This window comes from Crocuta crocuta, unplaced genomic scaffold (genome assembly GCF_008692635.1).
Source record: "Crocuta crocuta isolate KB4526 unplaced genomic scaffold, BGI_CrCroc_1.0 scaffold231, whole genome shotgun sequence".
NCBI lineage: Eukaryota > Metazoa > Chordata > Mammalia > Carnivora > Hyaenidae > Crocuta > Crocuta crocuta.
This window is the reverse complement of record NW_027528357.1, coordinates 8,278,428-8,294,252: the sequence shown is the minus strand read 5'-3', so window position 1 is coordinate 8,294,252 and position 15,825 is coordinate 8,278,428. Positions and strand designations below refer to the sequence as shown.

The 15,825-nt window shown below is 35.4% G+C and overlaps 1 pseudogene; it reads left to right on the top strand.

The window, feature by feature from the left end:
• Positions 1 to 2,461: 2,461 nt before the first annotated feature.
• The window catches only part of LOC144223166 (sterol-4-alpha-carboxylate 3-dehydrogenase, decarboxylating-like), a 111,168-nt pseudogene continuing 97,804 nt past the window's right edge, over positions 2,462 to 15,825 (top strand).

Here is a 15,825-nt window from a genome sequence, read left to right as displayed (position 1 = left end):
TCCTGAGGAACCTCCACACTGTTTTCCAGAGGGGCTGTACCAGTTTACATTCCCACCAACAGTGTAGGAGGGTGCCCGTTTCTCCACATCCTCGCCAGCATCTAGAGTTCTCTGATTTGCTCATTTTAGCCACTCTGACTGGCGTGAGGTGGTATCTCAGTGTGGTTTTGATTTGTATTTCCCTGATGAGGAGGGATGCTGAGCATCGTTTCATGTGTCTGTTGGCCATCTGGATGTCCTCTTTGGAGAAGTGTCTGTTCATATCTTCTGCCCATTTCTTCACTGGGTTGTTTGTTTTTCTCAGGTGCCCCCAACTTTAAAACTCCTAAGTTTTATGCCCAAAGCATAGAAGTTTTGAATCATGATATCATATACCCAAAACTAATATAACCCTATGTATTATGCTGGAATTAAGATTTAAAAGTTAATTGAAAAATAAATAATGATCTGTAATCAAAGATTGTTATTAATGGGTAGATGCCAGATCCTCAAATATCATCAACATAACCTAGTGATAAGGCAAAGATGACTTTCTTGCTTAGCTCGGTAAGTGAGAATGCCACCTAGTCAGAGCATCAATAGTGTCTCACAAGCATGGCAAAAACATAGGGTCAGATTTTATGGAAATTTGAACTTTGATTTCAGGCAAGAGTTTCAGGTCAGGCAAGAGGGCGGTAGAGGGGCTTATTTAGCATTGGGTAAGGATCACGCTTGTAACAAGTTTATAGTTATTGGAACCAGAATATAACGGTTATACTTTCTTTTGCTATTTTCTATTGAAGAGTTGATAAGTCCTTCTAGAAGTTTCTATATTGAACAATTAAGTTATTTGCCTCTGTTAATAGTCTCTCTTGAAATAATAAACCTATAACTTCTTATAGCTTTAACTCCTTGAACATTGGCATAGTAAAGCCGTGTTAATTTAGGCCATAAGATGTGTGTATATTGGTGATAAGGCTGGAGATAGGGTAGGTAATTTTGACCTTCAATGTTAAGACATATGTGGTTGGTGTTTGGTTTCTGGTTCATATAAGCTTTAACCAAACAACTCAGTAGGTTCTCCTTCAATCTTATTAAAAATAAAAATTGAAAAGACCTGGTGAGCCCTGATTTGCACAACTATTAGTCACTCAGTCATTATACTTTTTCATTTTCTTAGCATCGACATTGGCATCTTTGTCGAACTTTGATGTTTTTAGGGCAGTAAACCAAGGCGAATTTCAGGAAAGGTGAAGGTGCATCCATCTTTTGCAGGGCTCCATCTCACAAGCCATGAGGTAATGACCTGCAAGGAAATCAAGAGTCAGTTGGTTAACCAACTGAGTCATCAAGGCGCCCCCAAAAGTCTTTGTATACCTCAATTTGTATGTACTCATAAACTTGAAAATCACTGCTAGAGAAGAGAAGGCCTCAGAGAAGGAGAAACAGCTGAGAACGGTGTCCAGAAAGTGATTTCAAGAGAGAGTTTTAAGAAGGGGGGGGGCAGTCAATTGTATCAAATGAGACTGCTTGTTTAAGTAAAATGAGGATTAAAGTATTAACTACAGGATACAACATATAGGCTATTAATGAGCTTGATGGTGGAGTTTTGATATTGTAGCTTAAGAAAGAATAAAATTAAAGTTATTAGAGTTAGTGAAACTGTAGGATTTCAAAGGGAGCAGAGACATAAGACAAAAAATTGAAGGAAACCAGAAGCAAAGCTTTTTGCTTTTGTTATTCTTCATGTATAGCATGTATACATGTATACTATATTTGTGATTTTAATTACAATGCATAACTATAGCATACACATGCATGCAGAGCATACAAACACACATATACATACACATATATGTACATGTGTATAGTCAGTACTCATTGTTCACAGATTCTGTGTTTGCAAATTCACCTACTTGCTAAAATATATATTTGTACACTCCAAATCAACACCCATGCCTTCCCAGTCATTTGCAGACGTGCAGAGTGATGAAAAATTTGACTAATTGGATATGCACATTTACAGTTGAGATCAAAAAAGGCATTCTGTCTTCTTGTTTTAGCTCTTATACTGTAAAATAACATTCATTTCACCATCTCTTAGTGCCACTTTTTTTTTTTTTTGCATTTTTGTGCTTTTTGGTAATGATTTCCCTGTTTAAAATTCCTCCAAGTACAATACTGAGGTGCAGTTATCTAGAACTCTTTGGCATAGAGGGCCATGATATGCCTCATGGATATGTGTGTTTGATAAGTTTTATTTGATCGTGAGTTATAATGCCATTGACTGTGAGTTCGATGTTAATGAATCAACAATATGGTACAATCAGAAAAAAAGGAAGAGAAAATTCAAGGAACTGTAGGTGAGGCACTCTAGAAAGTGATGAAGTGACATCCGTAGTGTACGAAAGAGCTGTGGTAAAGATGGGAAAATGCCTAACTTGTTGGATTCATGAGATGACAACTAATTAAAAAAGGCACAATGCACTATATCATTGTGAGGTTGAAAGGCAAAGAAATTTACAGTCACATCCGGATTCAGGAAAATGTGAGACCCATCTCAACTGGTGCTGGTCGGCTCACACATTTCAAAAGGAGACTGGGCATGACACTGTTAAACTGGAAGGCGATGCAGAGTCCAGAGGTCAGAAGACTGTGGGAGAAGTTAATAAAAATACTAAGTGTCATAGTCCTGCTAAGTGTCATACAGGAACAGAGTTACATGGAAGAGTAGGTTTTTAAAACTGATGAGAATGGCTTATTTTACAAGGACACTGGCAAACAAACCTGTATAACACAAATAACTTCCAAAGCTCCTTACTTTACATCATTCAAAGACCATGCAATTAATTATCTGTAAGAAATATATATATTAAATATGGCATTTAAATAGAAACACATGTAAAGTTAAAAAAAAAATGTGACCTGAGGCTCTCAGGAGCTTAACTCTATAATCTGGTAGGAACAATAGTTCCATATCTGTCAGTTCAGTATTCCCAGCAGAATAGAGGACATAACTAGATTAAATAATGGGAATTGAAATATATACACATGCACACACTCTATAAATTAATGAGATATTAGAATCCATTTCATAAATTGAGGTACTGTCATTAGATTGTGGCAGTCAGCACATCCATTGTAACATGAGGAAAGACAAAATATATATGTACAGATAAAGTTGACGTGGTAGACCATATAATTGGAAGCATCTGGAAGTTTCCCAATTTCTCTATTAATGAAAAGCATGATTAACAACTGAGAGGAGAGAGAAGAGGTTGTGCGGTTTTGAGGAAGGAGGAGTAGATGAGAAAGAGTTGAGTGATAGAGCAGATCTACCAGGGAAATATAGAGCAGGATTGCCCAGCAGAGCCAAAGTCCCTCTGAGGTTTGTAATCATGAATTTAAACTGAGTCCAGTCAGCATCTTTACGGATTTTCTCAATCCACTTTTCATTGTTCAGGTGCAAGCAAGCAATATGTGTAGAGTTGCAATTAACTGTTGAAATTTTGCTAGAAGGAAGACTGTTAATGTTATGACTTAAATATATTTTTAGAATTTTAGGCTTGGAAGAAACTTTAGAAATTTTTTATTACCTTTGGGAGAAAAAAAAAATTTCAGAACACAGATTTTGAAGCTGGGTGAACTTGCTTCCAAATGCCAGGTACATCTATTATTAGACTTAGCAAATTACTGAGGTTGTTTAAAGTAGTAAATGGGAAACAACAACATTTTTTGCAGAGTAATTTAAAGATTATAAGACACAAATATAAAGAAAGTATAGATATAGGGCCAGGCACATAATTTGTGTTTAAGAGATGTCAGTTTTCAGGTTTCCTGGGTGGCTCAATTAGTTAAGCGTCTGACTTTTGATTTTGGCTCAGGTCATGATCTCATGGTTCATGAGTTTGAGCCCCTGCCATCAGGCTCTGTGCTGCTTGCTTGAGATTTTCTGTCTTTCTTTCTGCCCTTCCTCTGTTTGCTCTCTGTCTCAAAACTAAATAAATAAGTAACAAAGATATGTTAGTTTTCTTCTACCTTTGTTTCCATTCACAAATGATAGGCTGAGGATGTTTAGAAACAATTTTAGAGGCTGGAAAATATTTATATAGGTTTTTCATTTCTTTGCTGTTGCTAATTTTTTTTTGAATTCTTCAATGACCTAGGCTAAAAAGAAACTTAGTAGGAAAAGTAAAGTTCTCTGACTCTTCTTAATCAGACGAAATTTGCCTTTAGTTAAGGCCAGAGGGTGAGCAGCATGTGTTTTTAGTGCTTTGTCCTTTGGGATTTTGCTCATTACATCTCTTCTTGACCAATATTTGCTATAAAGCAAAAATCTTTCTCTGATGGCAGTTTACCATCAACTGAGAAAATAGCAACTTGGAAGTCCCTTCAAGAAAAGCATGAAGCTCTTAAGAGAACACTCCACGGCATCTGAGTTAACATCAGAATATATGTGTCAGCACAGGATTTTTCATAGTTAACTGATCCCCTATGCGTGGTCATCGTTTCTATAGAAAAGTCTACATGGGTCCATTCAGTTCTTGGGTTTCAGGTTTTAAAATTGTCCCACTACACTATTCTGGAAATATAAATAAGACAATTATGCCTGCTGCTAGGACTTTTCTGATGTCGCACCTCAATTCTATGCACGATTCTTGTTCTAAAATTAAGCTCACCCCCTCCCCACCCTCGTTCCTTTTTATAAGGCATTACTAGTCAGTAAATGACCAGGCACTGTTGTCTCATCCATATGGTTCCTCCCCCAGCCCCCACCTGCAGCACTCAGCACAGCAATCATGGAAACATTATTTTAATGAGAACACACTGTGTACAAGGCATCTTACTAAGCACTTTTCTTGCATCATCTACTTATTCTCATAGTAAAGGCTTCTATTATAACAATTTTACAAGTGTTGAAGAAAGTTAACTTGTCCTTGCCCCCTTGAAGCTAAATTCCAGCAGTGGAGATCATTTAAAAATAACAACAAAGCTCATCAGTAAACTATAGTGATGAGTGCTGTGACAAGGCCTGATATGCACCACATACTGTAGACCTGATGATTCAGGGGAGCCTGGAAAGTCAGGGGGAGTTTCCTTGGGGGAAATGTTAATTGAGTAACATCCCAAAGAGTGAGCTGAAATTAACTCTGGCTATGGGAGTGGAGGAGAAGGATGGCCATTTCAAGGAAAAAACATCTTTCCTGAAGACAACGCAGAGCAGACTGAGATAAAAACAGAGAGACTGGAGTGCCAAGATAGAAGGAAGAGAGGTGTGAGATGAGGCTAGAGAGCAGAAGCCAGATAGTGTAAGACATTAAGGCTGCCCTAGAACTTTGTCATTTATCCTTAAAACCAGGGGAAGTCCCTCTGAGGGATCTGGGGAGATTGAAAAAGAGAGCAAAAGCAGAGACACCTGTCTGTTAAGAAGCCACGGAAGTATCCCAGGTTGAAGCAAGATGGTTTGCTGCATCAAGTACTATGGTGGCAAATGGGATGGACAAAGTGAATGGGTTTAAGAGAAATTTGGTAGGGGGAATCAGCTGGATATTATGACTAAATTAATTTTAAGGGTGAGGGTGATAAATTAATGCCAGCCCGCTAAATCGAGATTTTTAATGACACACCATGAATAAACCAGAAAATCTACACTTATTCACCCTATAGGAGTACAGGGGATATATTTTAGAATGATTACCTTTAACAGTGTTTAAAAAATACTCTTACCTGAAAATATGTCTCAGGGGTTGGAAATGTTTCCTTCCATGATACACCTCTGTCACCTGGGGTTGAGAAACAGAGAACAGGCCTAGATTGACAGGCTGAGGATGGAAGTTTAGCTATCGGGAGGACCCCGCAATTAGGAGGCAAAATGGTCAAAGATCAAAATCAAGGGTTTGATTATTTGGCAATGTGGCTGTAGGTATTGAATAATTTATTGAGAACTCTGTCTTATTGACACCTCTGGGTAATATATATTATTTATGAACAGTGCAATAATATGATCATTACTATGCATTGAGTGTCTACTTTCTTTTTTTAAAAAATTTTAATGTTTATTTATTTTTGAGAGAGAGAGACAGAGAGAGAGAGAGACAGAGCATGAGCAGCGGAAAAGTGAGAGTGGGAGACACAGAATCTGCAGCAGGCTCTAGACACTGAGCTGTCAGTACAGAGCCTGATGCAGGGCTCAAACTCATGAACAGCGAGATTATGACCTGAGCCAAAGTCGGACACTTAACCAACTGAGCCACCCAGGTGCTCTTTGAGTGTATACTTTGTACCAGGAATATGTATGACCTAATTTCATCAATTCTTATGCTAACTCTCTGGGTTCATGTTCTGTGTGGTCCAAGTGGTCCTTCCAAAGTGAGAAACATAGTGAGTGGCAGAGGTAAGACATGAACCTGGGTGTGTGTTGTTCCTCGGCCTGCCCTGAGATGTTCTGCATCATATCAAAGCATCAAGAGAAAGAAAGTCTGTAAACAAAGTCCATCCACTCCCTCCATTGCTGCCTCTTCTACCTCAGAACTAAAGTCTCAATTGTGAACCAAGTCCAGTTAAACTCCAAGATGAGGTTTTCAAGAGATCAGAAATCCTCTTTTCCTTTTGATTTGAGTTTCACCTTCTGATTTGTCCCACAGAAAATGGGTTAGGTGAGTCCATTTCTGCCTATTATCCAAAGCTTTATACAGGGAAGAGTGGGTGTGGGTAGAAGATGTATTTGAGATAACTATGGCTGAAAAGGCTGGGTGCATTTTGGGAAGATAGATAGGATTGTGCAAAGTATGAGGCATTATAGAAGTGCCTGACACTAGTTTAACACTTGCAAAAGTATCAGGATGAAGGCACAGTCATAGTTTGTTTTACAGTTACTCTAAAATTAAATCCATTATTCAACAAAAAAGAAAAATCTCTAGTTTCTTTTCAGATATAGAACACTGAGATTCTTTGTCCCTATTGTATCAGTGTTCAGATGACCATATCTTCCAAATCCTTTTTTAGAGTTGCTTCAATGACAATTTTCTTCCTCCTAGAAGATTAACCAGATCCCATTAGTTTTAAATGCTGCTTTAGCCCACAAGATTCTAAGGAGCCAGGATTATTTTTGACACTACAATTTATGGCATGATCGTTCGATGTGTCTTTATAGTTTACTTTTCTTGGTGTAAAAACTACAATCCGATCCTGTCTTTAGGTAAGTCTGCTGAGTCCGCTTTTGTGTACACCGCTGTCCCTAAGTTGTCTGGATGCCTGAATGATGGGTGCAGAAACACAGTGGTAAAACTTGGAAGCACTTTCCCTGCCCTTCGTTAAAATTTCTCGTGAGCTGTGTGTGGCACCACAGGTAATGAGTTCCATCTGTGTGTCACCATCTTCACCTGCAGAGAAAGAACATTCTAATATTCTGAGTCAAGAACTATCTTCAGAGAATATGTAAAAATGTGTCACTAAAAAAATTAAGAAGCTTATTTTTGGAGCCCAGCAGTACTCCCTGCATTCTGACAGCTTACCTCATTCTCCACTAAATGAAGCCCTTCAGAGGAACTAATAGAGAAAGCCATCCAACTAAGTAGCTCATAATCAAAATCCAAAATAAAGGCTTTTCCTATGATTTTCTCCAACTTACCTTTATTTCATGTGTGATGGGGTCAGAGACTCCTATAATGAGGAAACTAAATCCATTTCGAATTTTTACATGCACCATTAGAATCACAGAATTTAGAGCTGGAAGAGCAAAAGCTGATAAAACTTAAAATGAAGTCACTCTGTTTAACATGGGTAAATCAGCAGTGGTGAACGATTTGCCCTTGGGGAAAGCTTGGGTCACGTAGGTGACTCACAGCTTGAGTTACGATGCAGAAAGAAATTAATATAAGACTACATAGAGATGATTGGTATTAAAAAGAAAAGCAGTTGGGCCAAAACACTGGGATGAAACTTATTGCAAATAAGCTGTAGCAAGCTAATTTTCTGGTTCCCCCAAATACCATCTAGGAGGAAATGTGCTTAAATTACAAAAGATATTTGGGTCAAATAGAAGAACCACAAAAATGTGGCACTATGCTATAGTTTAGGGACTTTTTGACTATAGAGTCTGAAGTGTTTTCTTATAGATTGCCTCATGCATTTGTGCAGCATCGTAATGAAGATGCAATTATCCTTGTTTTACAGATGGAGAAAGCACAACACACAGAAGTGTTATGTCTTCCCTGGTATCAAAAAGGCTTTAGCAGAGTCTCAGAACTGAAATTCAAGAATCTGGGTTTTTCATTTAATACTTTTAGTCGTTAGGTTTCAATGTTTCCTGACCTTGGCCTTACATAATACCTGAATGTATTATTAAAGTGATCTGTAAGGACTTCCCTGAGGATCTCTAAGAACAATCCACATGGCTGTTTTCCTTCTGGTACAATCCTACTCAGAAGGTGGCGAAATAGTATTTTCCTGCATTTTAGGAGCTGAATCATTCTATCTCAAAATAGGTCAACAGAAAGCATGCAATTCACTAATATTGGAAGCATTTCAAATCACCCACAGTGGACTTGAACTTCTGGAATAACAGTTTTACATTGGCCTAGTTCAATTTTATTTTCCCAAATGGCCATAAGGCCCATTGTCGAACGGTTTGTATGGTGCCAGTATACACGGGTCTATAGCAAACTCTCTTTAAGCTGACATTTCAAGCACCAAATAACTTCTAGATCTGTGGTTATTTTGTATGCATTACATCATATTGAGAATAAAGCAGAGACTGATCCAGACAGATCATATTAATGGAAATCAAAGATCAGCCGAATCTCAGGACCAAAGGATCTTGGAGGTCATCTGTATCAATGCTGCCCCTAACTCTGGCTCTATAATATAATCTGGGAAATTTTAGAAAACATTTCCAGAGTCTCGTCCTACATAAATTGAATTTGGTCTGAAGTAGAGAGATTATATCGGTACTTTTTTTTTTTTGTAAGTTCCCCAGGTGACTTAATATTCAGGCAGGTTTGAAAGACACATACTTACAGGAACTCTGCCAAGTTGAAAAGGGAAAAAAAAAGGGACAATCTAGTTTCTAGGAGAAAAACCAGTATCGTATGGGCTGGTGAAGTAGTAAGGGTACCTCTAACAATCTTCTGCTCCTGGAAGGAGAGACCACAGGGTTTTCAGACCATCAGGGTTTGGAATTTATACTCTCAATCCCTGAATCCTAGCATTTAAAAACTGAAAATTTCACTTAAAATAAAAGTAACTATAGTCCTATTAGAAAACATTTTTTTCTTTTTGTTTTTAACAAAACTGAAATGCTGAAAAAAAAGTCCAATGCAACATTACACAAAATAAAATTTTTTGAAGAGCATCAAGAAATACACACAAAACATAGTCTTTAAGGAGCATCCTGTAGTGCTGGATGCTGAAAAAAATTCCTATGTCAGTAATAACTAATATTTAGCTTAAAATAATTACATATAGTTACACATAAAAACATTTGTAGGTAAGTGAATATACATGCCCAGAATATCTTCTTGCTCTGTCATTTAAGAGGTCTTGGAAGCAGTGATATCCCAGTTTCAATGACCATACCTGGTATCGAAAACTTAGAGTGCCAGAAAGTAAGTACTAAAAACAAACAAAATTCAGAATAAAACAATGGAAGGAATATGTCAAAGAGCTACAAGAGCCAACTAATGGCCAAAAATAGACCTGTTTGATTGGACAACAAAATAAGTAAAATGGTATTGAATTATAACTCAACACAGATATTCATGACTCAGTTATAAATAAATGATGGACTAAGTAAATAAATGGAAAAGAAACAAATCTCTAGTTCAAAAGAATTCTAAATAACTGACATAGATGCTTTTTTTTTTTTTAAGGAGGTAGGGCATAAGTCCCACTCCATAAGTACAGGCTATGCATAGTGACTTTCTTTCAAATAATACAGTGTAGAAAGAAAGGAATTAAAGGTAAGTGTACAGGGAGAAAATGGACAAGCATACCTCAAGTCAAGTGATAAAGGTGATCATCAGCGGTAAGTCATATCAGTCATATGCATCCTTGATATGATGTGAAGAAAATGGTCTTCCTCCAAGAAATACACCCCCTCTCAAAAATGTATCATGAAAAAATACTAGACAAATCCCAGTGGAAGAATATTCTACAAAACACCTGACCAATACTTTGCAACGTAGTCAAGATCATCAAAAACAAGGAAAGTCTGAGAAATTGTAACAACCAGGAGAAACTTCAGGGGACATGACAAGAAAATGTCATTCAGTATCTGGGATGGGATCCTGAAACAGAAAAAAGATGTTAGGTAATCACTAAGGGCATCTGAATAAATATTAATGTTAGCTAATAGTAATGTAATAGTTCATTGTTCATTAGTAGTGACAAATGTACTGTTTTAATGAAAGATGTTCATAATAAAAGAAACTGAGTGTGGGGCATATGGGAACTCTTGCACTGTTTTCACAATGATTTTGCAACTCTAAATCTGTTCTAAAATAAAAAAATTTATATAAAAAATTTACCTTCCTTTATGAAAAAATGGATTACTATCCTTTTCTTTGTTCTTTCACACAGTTATACATGATTCCTATCATAGAAAGTAAAGGTCATCATGGTCTCTATTTGGAGTTGCCTTGATATTATCAATAATTTCAAAATCCAATCATGGAGAAATTTTTCCATATTAAATCTGGAGCCAGCCATTACAAATAGTATCTATGCCATCATAGTTTCACATTACTGGGGACTAGTTACATATTCTATGGAGCATAATTCATATTTTTAAGATAGAAAAGCTCCAAATATTGTTCTCCCACTAGTAATGAAGCCTATATTTTTTCACGGTCACTAGCTCTGCCAAGCTATTTTTCTCTTGGATATTCTGATGGATTTTTTTTTTCCAATGGTGGCTGCTGTTCAAACTTACATAATAGAATTGTCACACTTTATAAACTGTGTTGAATATTCTGATCCCTTTCATTTGAAGAGGTCCTCTATTTCATGCCCAACTAGCTTTGAGGTCCTTCCGAGATAATCAAGTAGTCATTGGCACCTTGCATGTAATAGCCACTGCTGCATGAAGAGTCCATAAATTCAATTCTCTGTGCAAAAGCCATGGAAAACAGAGCCTTCCAGCTTAAATCACTGGCAAGCTACTCTATTAGATTTCTGAGGCTGACCCTGATAAACAAAATTTTGGAGGAAATCTTCTATTATTGATTGCACAATATCAGGTGGCTTGGATGTAAATTTCAACAACTGCTTCTCCACAGAGTAATGTTATATGTTGGTTTTTCAGGCTCCTTTTTATTATAGTGATGCTATTTCAGTGACTCAGCTCCATAATGATTTGTGATCACAATCCCAGAAGCCGTAGATAGACCATTGTCCTGATTCAGTGTAATAATATGATCTACTTTGAGAATTCAGTCCACGCCATTATTCCTGCTACACATCAGATAGTGGGTTGCTGTTGCACATCCTAAACTAGTTACAAGTCAGAATTCCATCTAACTAGTATAGATTGCCATGTATTTATAGCTGACCTGAGGCAGTTTCAGAAGCAGGTGACTCTCTTTAACTTGTTCTAATTGAAGTCTTTCCATGTTCTCTGGAAAAGAAATTATTACAGACTCAACTTCTTCACTACCATGAACATTATAAATCTCACCCTAAAACCTATAGTGTTCTTCCAACATGTTTCAGTTAGAAATATCTTTTAAAATATATATATATATTTCTACTTTATCAGAGCCATATATCTTCCCTTATCAGTATTAAAGCACAACAGCAGGAGAAAAATGTTCTCATTCTCATCTTTTCTTTTTTATAATGATGAAAGATTGTATAACATCACTAAGGTAGCCTAAGCAGATATTAAACAAAAACAAAAACTTCAAGTTCTCTGAGGACAAAATGAAAATAAGCATAACTAACATGCATATATGTATGTCCATAGCTAATGCAAACATACATATATAAATTCCCGAGTCACAGAGATTTCACATAAAACTAGCCCTTTTTTTCTTTATTTTTCATTTTAAACAAACTCATTAAACTTAATGATAAGGATGCATTTAAAATTAAAGGGTAAATAGAAGAAAGATTGCAAAAAAAAGGGCGGGATTTATATGTTGACTTATTCCTTCTCATCAAACATTGCTGGTTTTATTCTGATAGCAATAGAATTCCTAATCAACATTTTTCAATATTTCCTATTCCTTTATCAGTCTCAAACTTAGTCTTTATTCTCATCAGGATCACCACAAATAGTGTAAATAAAAAACAGTTCTCCTTTACAATTAATTGGTGTTCTATTTTTACAAGTTATCTATTTCTGTTATCTTCAATAATTAACAGTATATCTAATATACACAAAGCATAGTAACATTCTCAAATCATTCTAAATTATCCATTAAAATTTATTTTTAAAAAGATGCACTTGGGCTGCTCAGTCGGTTAAACGTCCGACTTCGGCTCAGGTCATGATCTCGCGGTTTATGGGTTCGAGCCCCGCATTGGACTTTGAGCTGACAGCTCAGAGCCTGGAGCCTGTTTCAGATTCTATGTCTCCCTCTCTCTCTGACCCTCCCCTGTTCACACTGTCTCTCTCTCTCAGAAATAAATAAAACATTAAAAATAAAAAAATAATTATCGATAAATTCTAATGTTTATGTACCAAAGGCAACCTTGCTAACACTAACACAATATAAAATATTTGTATTTATCAAGTATCTATACAGTGATCAGTTCATAGCTCATCTGAATACAAGACAATTAGTTTTGTGTCTTTTTGCCTTCCTCCTCACATTATACTGGAGAGAGCTTTAGACTTATTAGATTTTCATTCCTTTCTCCTTTGAACAAATATATATTAATCACCTTGGCTATGTCAGTCACTGTGCTAGGCATTACTTCAGTGGTTGATAAAAAGAGAAAGGGACTCTACTTCAATGTATCTTGCATTAAAGTGCAGACTATTTACCTGTGTGACCTTGAGCAAGTGTCTAAATGTTCTTTTGCTACAACTTCTTCATTTGTTAATAGGAAATAATGACTTTAATATCACAAAGTTGAAATTAAATGAAAACATGAAGTATAAAATTGAATTGCAAACTATAAAACATATAGAAAACTGATGTATTATTGTATGTGTTCAAAAGAAAGAAATATTTACAGTTGCTATGATATTAACAGGAGAAGACAGAAAGCACTTGGTATTTCCCCAAGAATTTCAGGTAAGAGGATGAAATAACTTACCAAATTTATAAAATAAAAATACTTCCCATGCAGTTAGATTTGTATATGGGAAATTTTATTCATGACAAAACTCACTGATCTGTAAGTATAAGCAAATGTCAGGGATGGGTTTATTCTGTTCTTCTTTGTGTATTCTTTGCACTATCCATAAAGCAGTATGATGTTACTTAAAAGTGGACATTGATTACTTGTAACTGTATATTACAAGCCCTAGGAAAACCACTAAAAGGAGTTTTTTTTTTAAAGTAGAATTGATGTATTAATAAAAAAGAGAAAATCAAATAATGTGAAATGTCCAGTTATAACCACAAAAGGCAGAGAAAGTGTAAAGGACAAAAATAGAAACAAAGGAAAAGGGCAACAAATGGAAACAAATATGGTAGAAACTAATCCAACTACATCAATAATCACTTCAAGTATCAATGTTCTAAATATACCAATTAAAAGATAGATTGTCAGAGTGGATCAAGAAACAATGTTGTCTATCAGAAACCTACTTTAATAAATGACACATATAGATTACAATTAAAGGAATGGAGAAAGATATACCATGATAACACCAATTAAAGGAAAATAGGAGTATCTACATTAATTTCAGACAGAGGAGACTGTAGAGCAAAGACAGTTATCAGGGATAAAGAGGGAAATTATATAATGATAAAGAGGTCAATACTCTAAGACATAATAATCCTTAATGTACATATACTTAACAATAGAATGTCAAAATACATCAGGCAAAAACTGGTAAAGCTGCAGGAAGAATAGATGAATCTACCATTATAATTGAAGACTTTAAGGCCTCTCTGTCAGAAATAGACAGTTCCAGCATGCAGAAAATTAGTAAGGACATAATTGAATTCAAGATCACCATCAATCAACTAATGCAATTGACATCTATAACCTACTTCATCCAACCAAAGCAGATTATACATTATTCTCAAGAACATGTGAAATATTCACGAAGATAGATAACTTTCTGGGCCATAAAAGACACGTTTACATATTTTAAAAATATAGATAGCATACAATTTCTGCCCCAGGACCACAACAGAGTTAAACTTGAAGTCAATAAGAGATAGAATGCTGGAAAATCCCCAAATACTTGGAGATTAAATATGACACTTCTAAATAACACATGGGTCAAAGAAGAAATTCAAGAGATATTTTTAAAAATATTTTGAACTATATGAAAATGAAAACACAACTTATCAAAATGTGTGGGATGCAGCAAAGCAGTGCTTAGAAGGCACTTTATAGCATTTAATAGATATACTAGAAAAGGAGAAAGGTCTGAAATCAATAACCTAAACTAAAATCTTAGAAAATTAGAAGAAGTAGAGCAAATTAAATCCAAAGTAAGCAGAAATCAATGAATATAAAACAAAAAATCAAGAGAGCTATTTTTTTTTGAAAAATGAATACAATTGATAAACCTCTAACCAGTCTAAGAAAAAAGAGAAGACACAAATATCAGAAATGAAAGTAGGGATATCATTACAGACATTAAAAGAATAATAAAGCAATATTATCAATAATCCATGCCCATAAATTTAATAATGTAGAACAAATGAATAAACAAATGAGCCAATTGCTTGAAAGAAACTGTCAAAACTTATATGAGAAAAAATATAAAATCTGAATAGGCCTATATCTATTAAACAGAATTAATAATTAACAACCTTAAAAAAAAAAGCACTAAGCTCAGATGAATTCTCCAATAAATTCTACCAAATATTTAAGGAAGAAATTATACCAATTATCCACAATCCCTTCCAGATTATAGAAGCAGAGGGACTATTTCTGAAATCATTTTATGAGGGCAAGGTTACTCCAATACAACACCAAATACATTAATGGAGGAAAGAAAACTACAGATCAGTATCACTTCTGAACATAGATGAAAAATCCTCAACAAATATTAGCATGTTGAATCCAACATGCGTAAAAGAATATTGCACCACAACCAAGTGAGATTTTATCCCAAGTATGCAAGGCTGTTCAACATTTGAAAATCATGACAACAAGCTAAAGAAAAAAAACCAAACATAATCATGTCAATAGATGAAGAAAAAGCATCTCATGAAATCCAACACCAATCATGATAAAAACTCTGACCGAACTAAGAATAGAAGCAAACCATCAAACTGATAAAGAACATCTACAAAAAACCTACAGTTAACATCATACTTAATCGTGAGAAGCTTAAAGTTTTCACATTAAGATCAAGTATCAGGCTATGTTACCCCCCCTTTCACTATTCTTTTTCAACATCATAATGGAATTTCTACCTAATGCAGTAAGACAAGACTAGGAATTAAAAGGTATACAGATTGAGAAGAAAGAAATAAAACTGCCTTTGTTGGATGACATAATCATTCATGTATAAAATTCTAAAGAATCAACAACAAAATCTTCTATAACAAATTATTGAATTTGTGTGGCAAGATACAAAGTTAATGTATCAAAGTCAATCACTTTCCTGTATACTAGCAGTGAATAAGTGAAAATTGAAGTTAAAAACATATTATTATTTATGTCAGCACCCCTAAAAATGAAATACTTAGAAAAAGCTCTAACAAAATA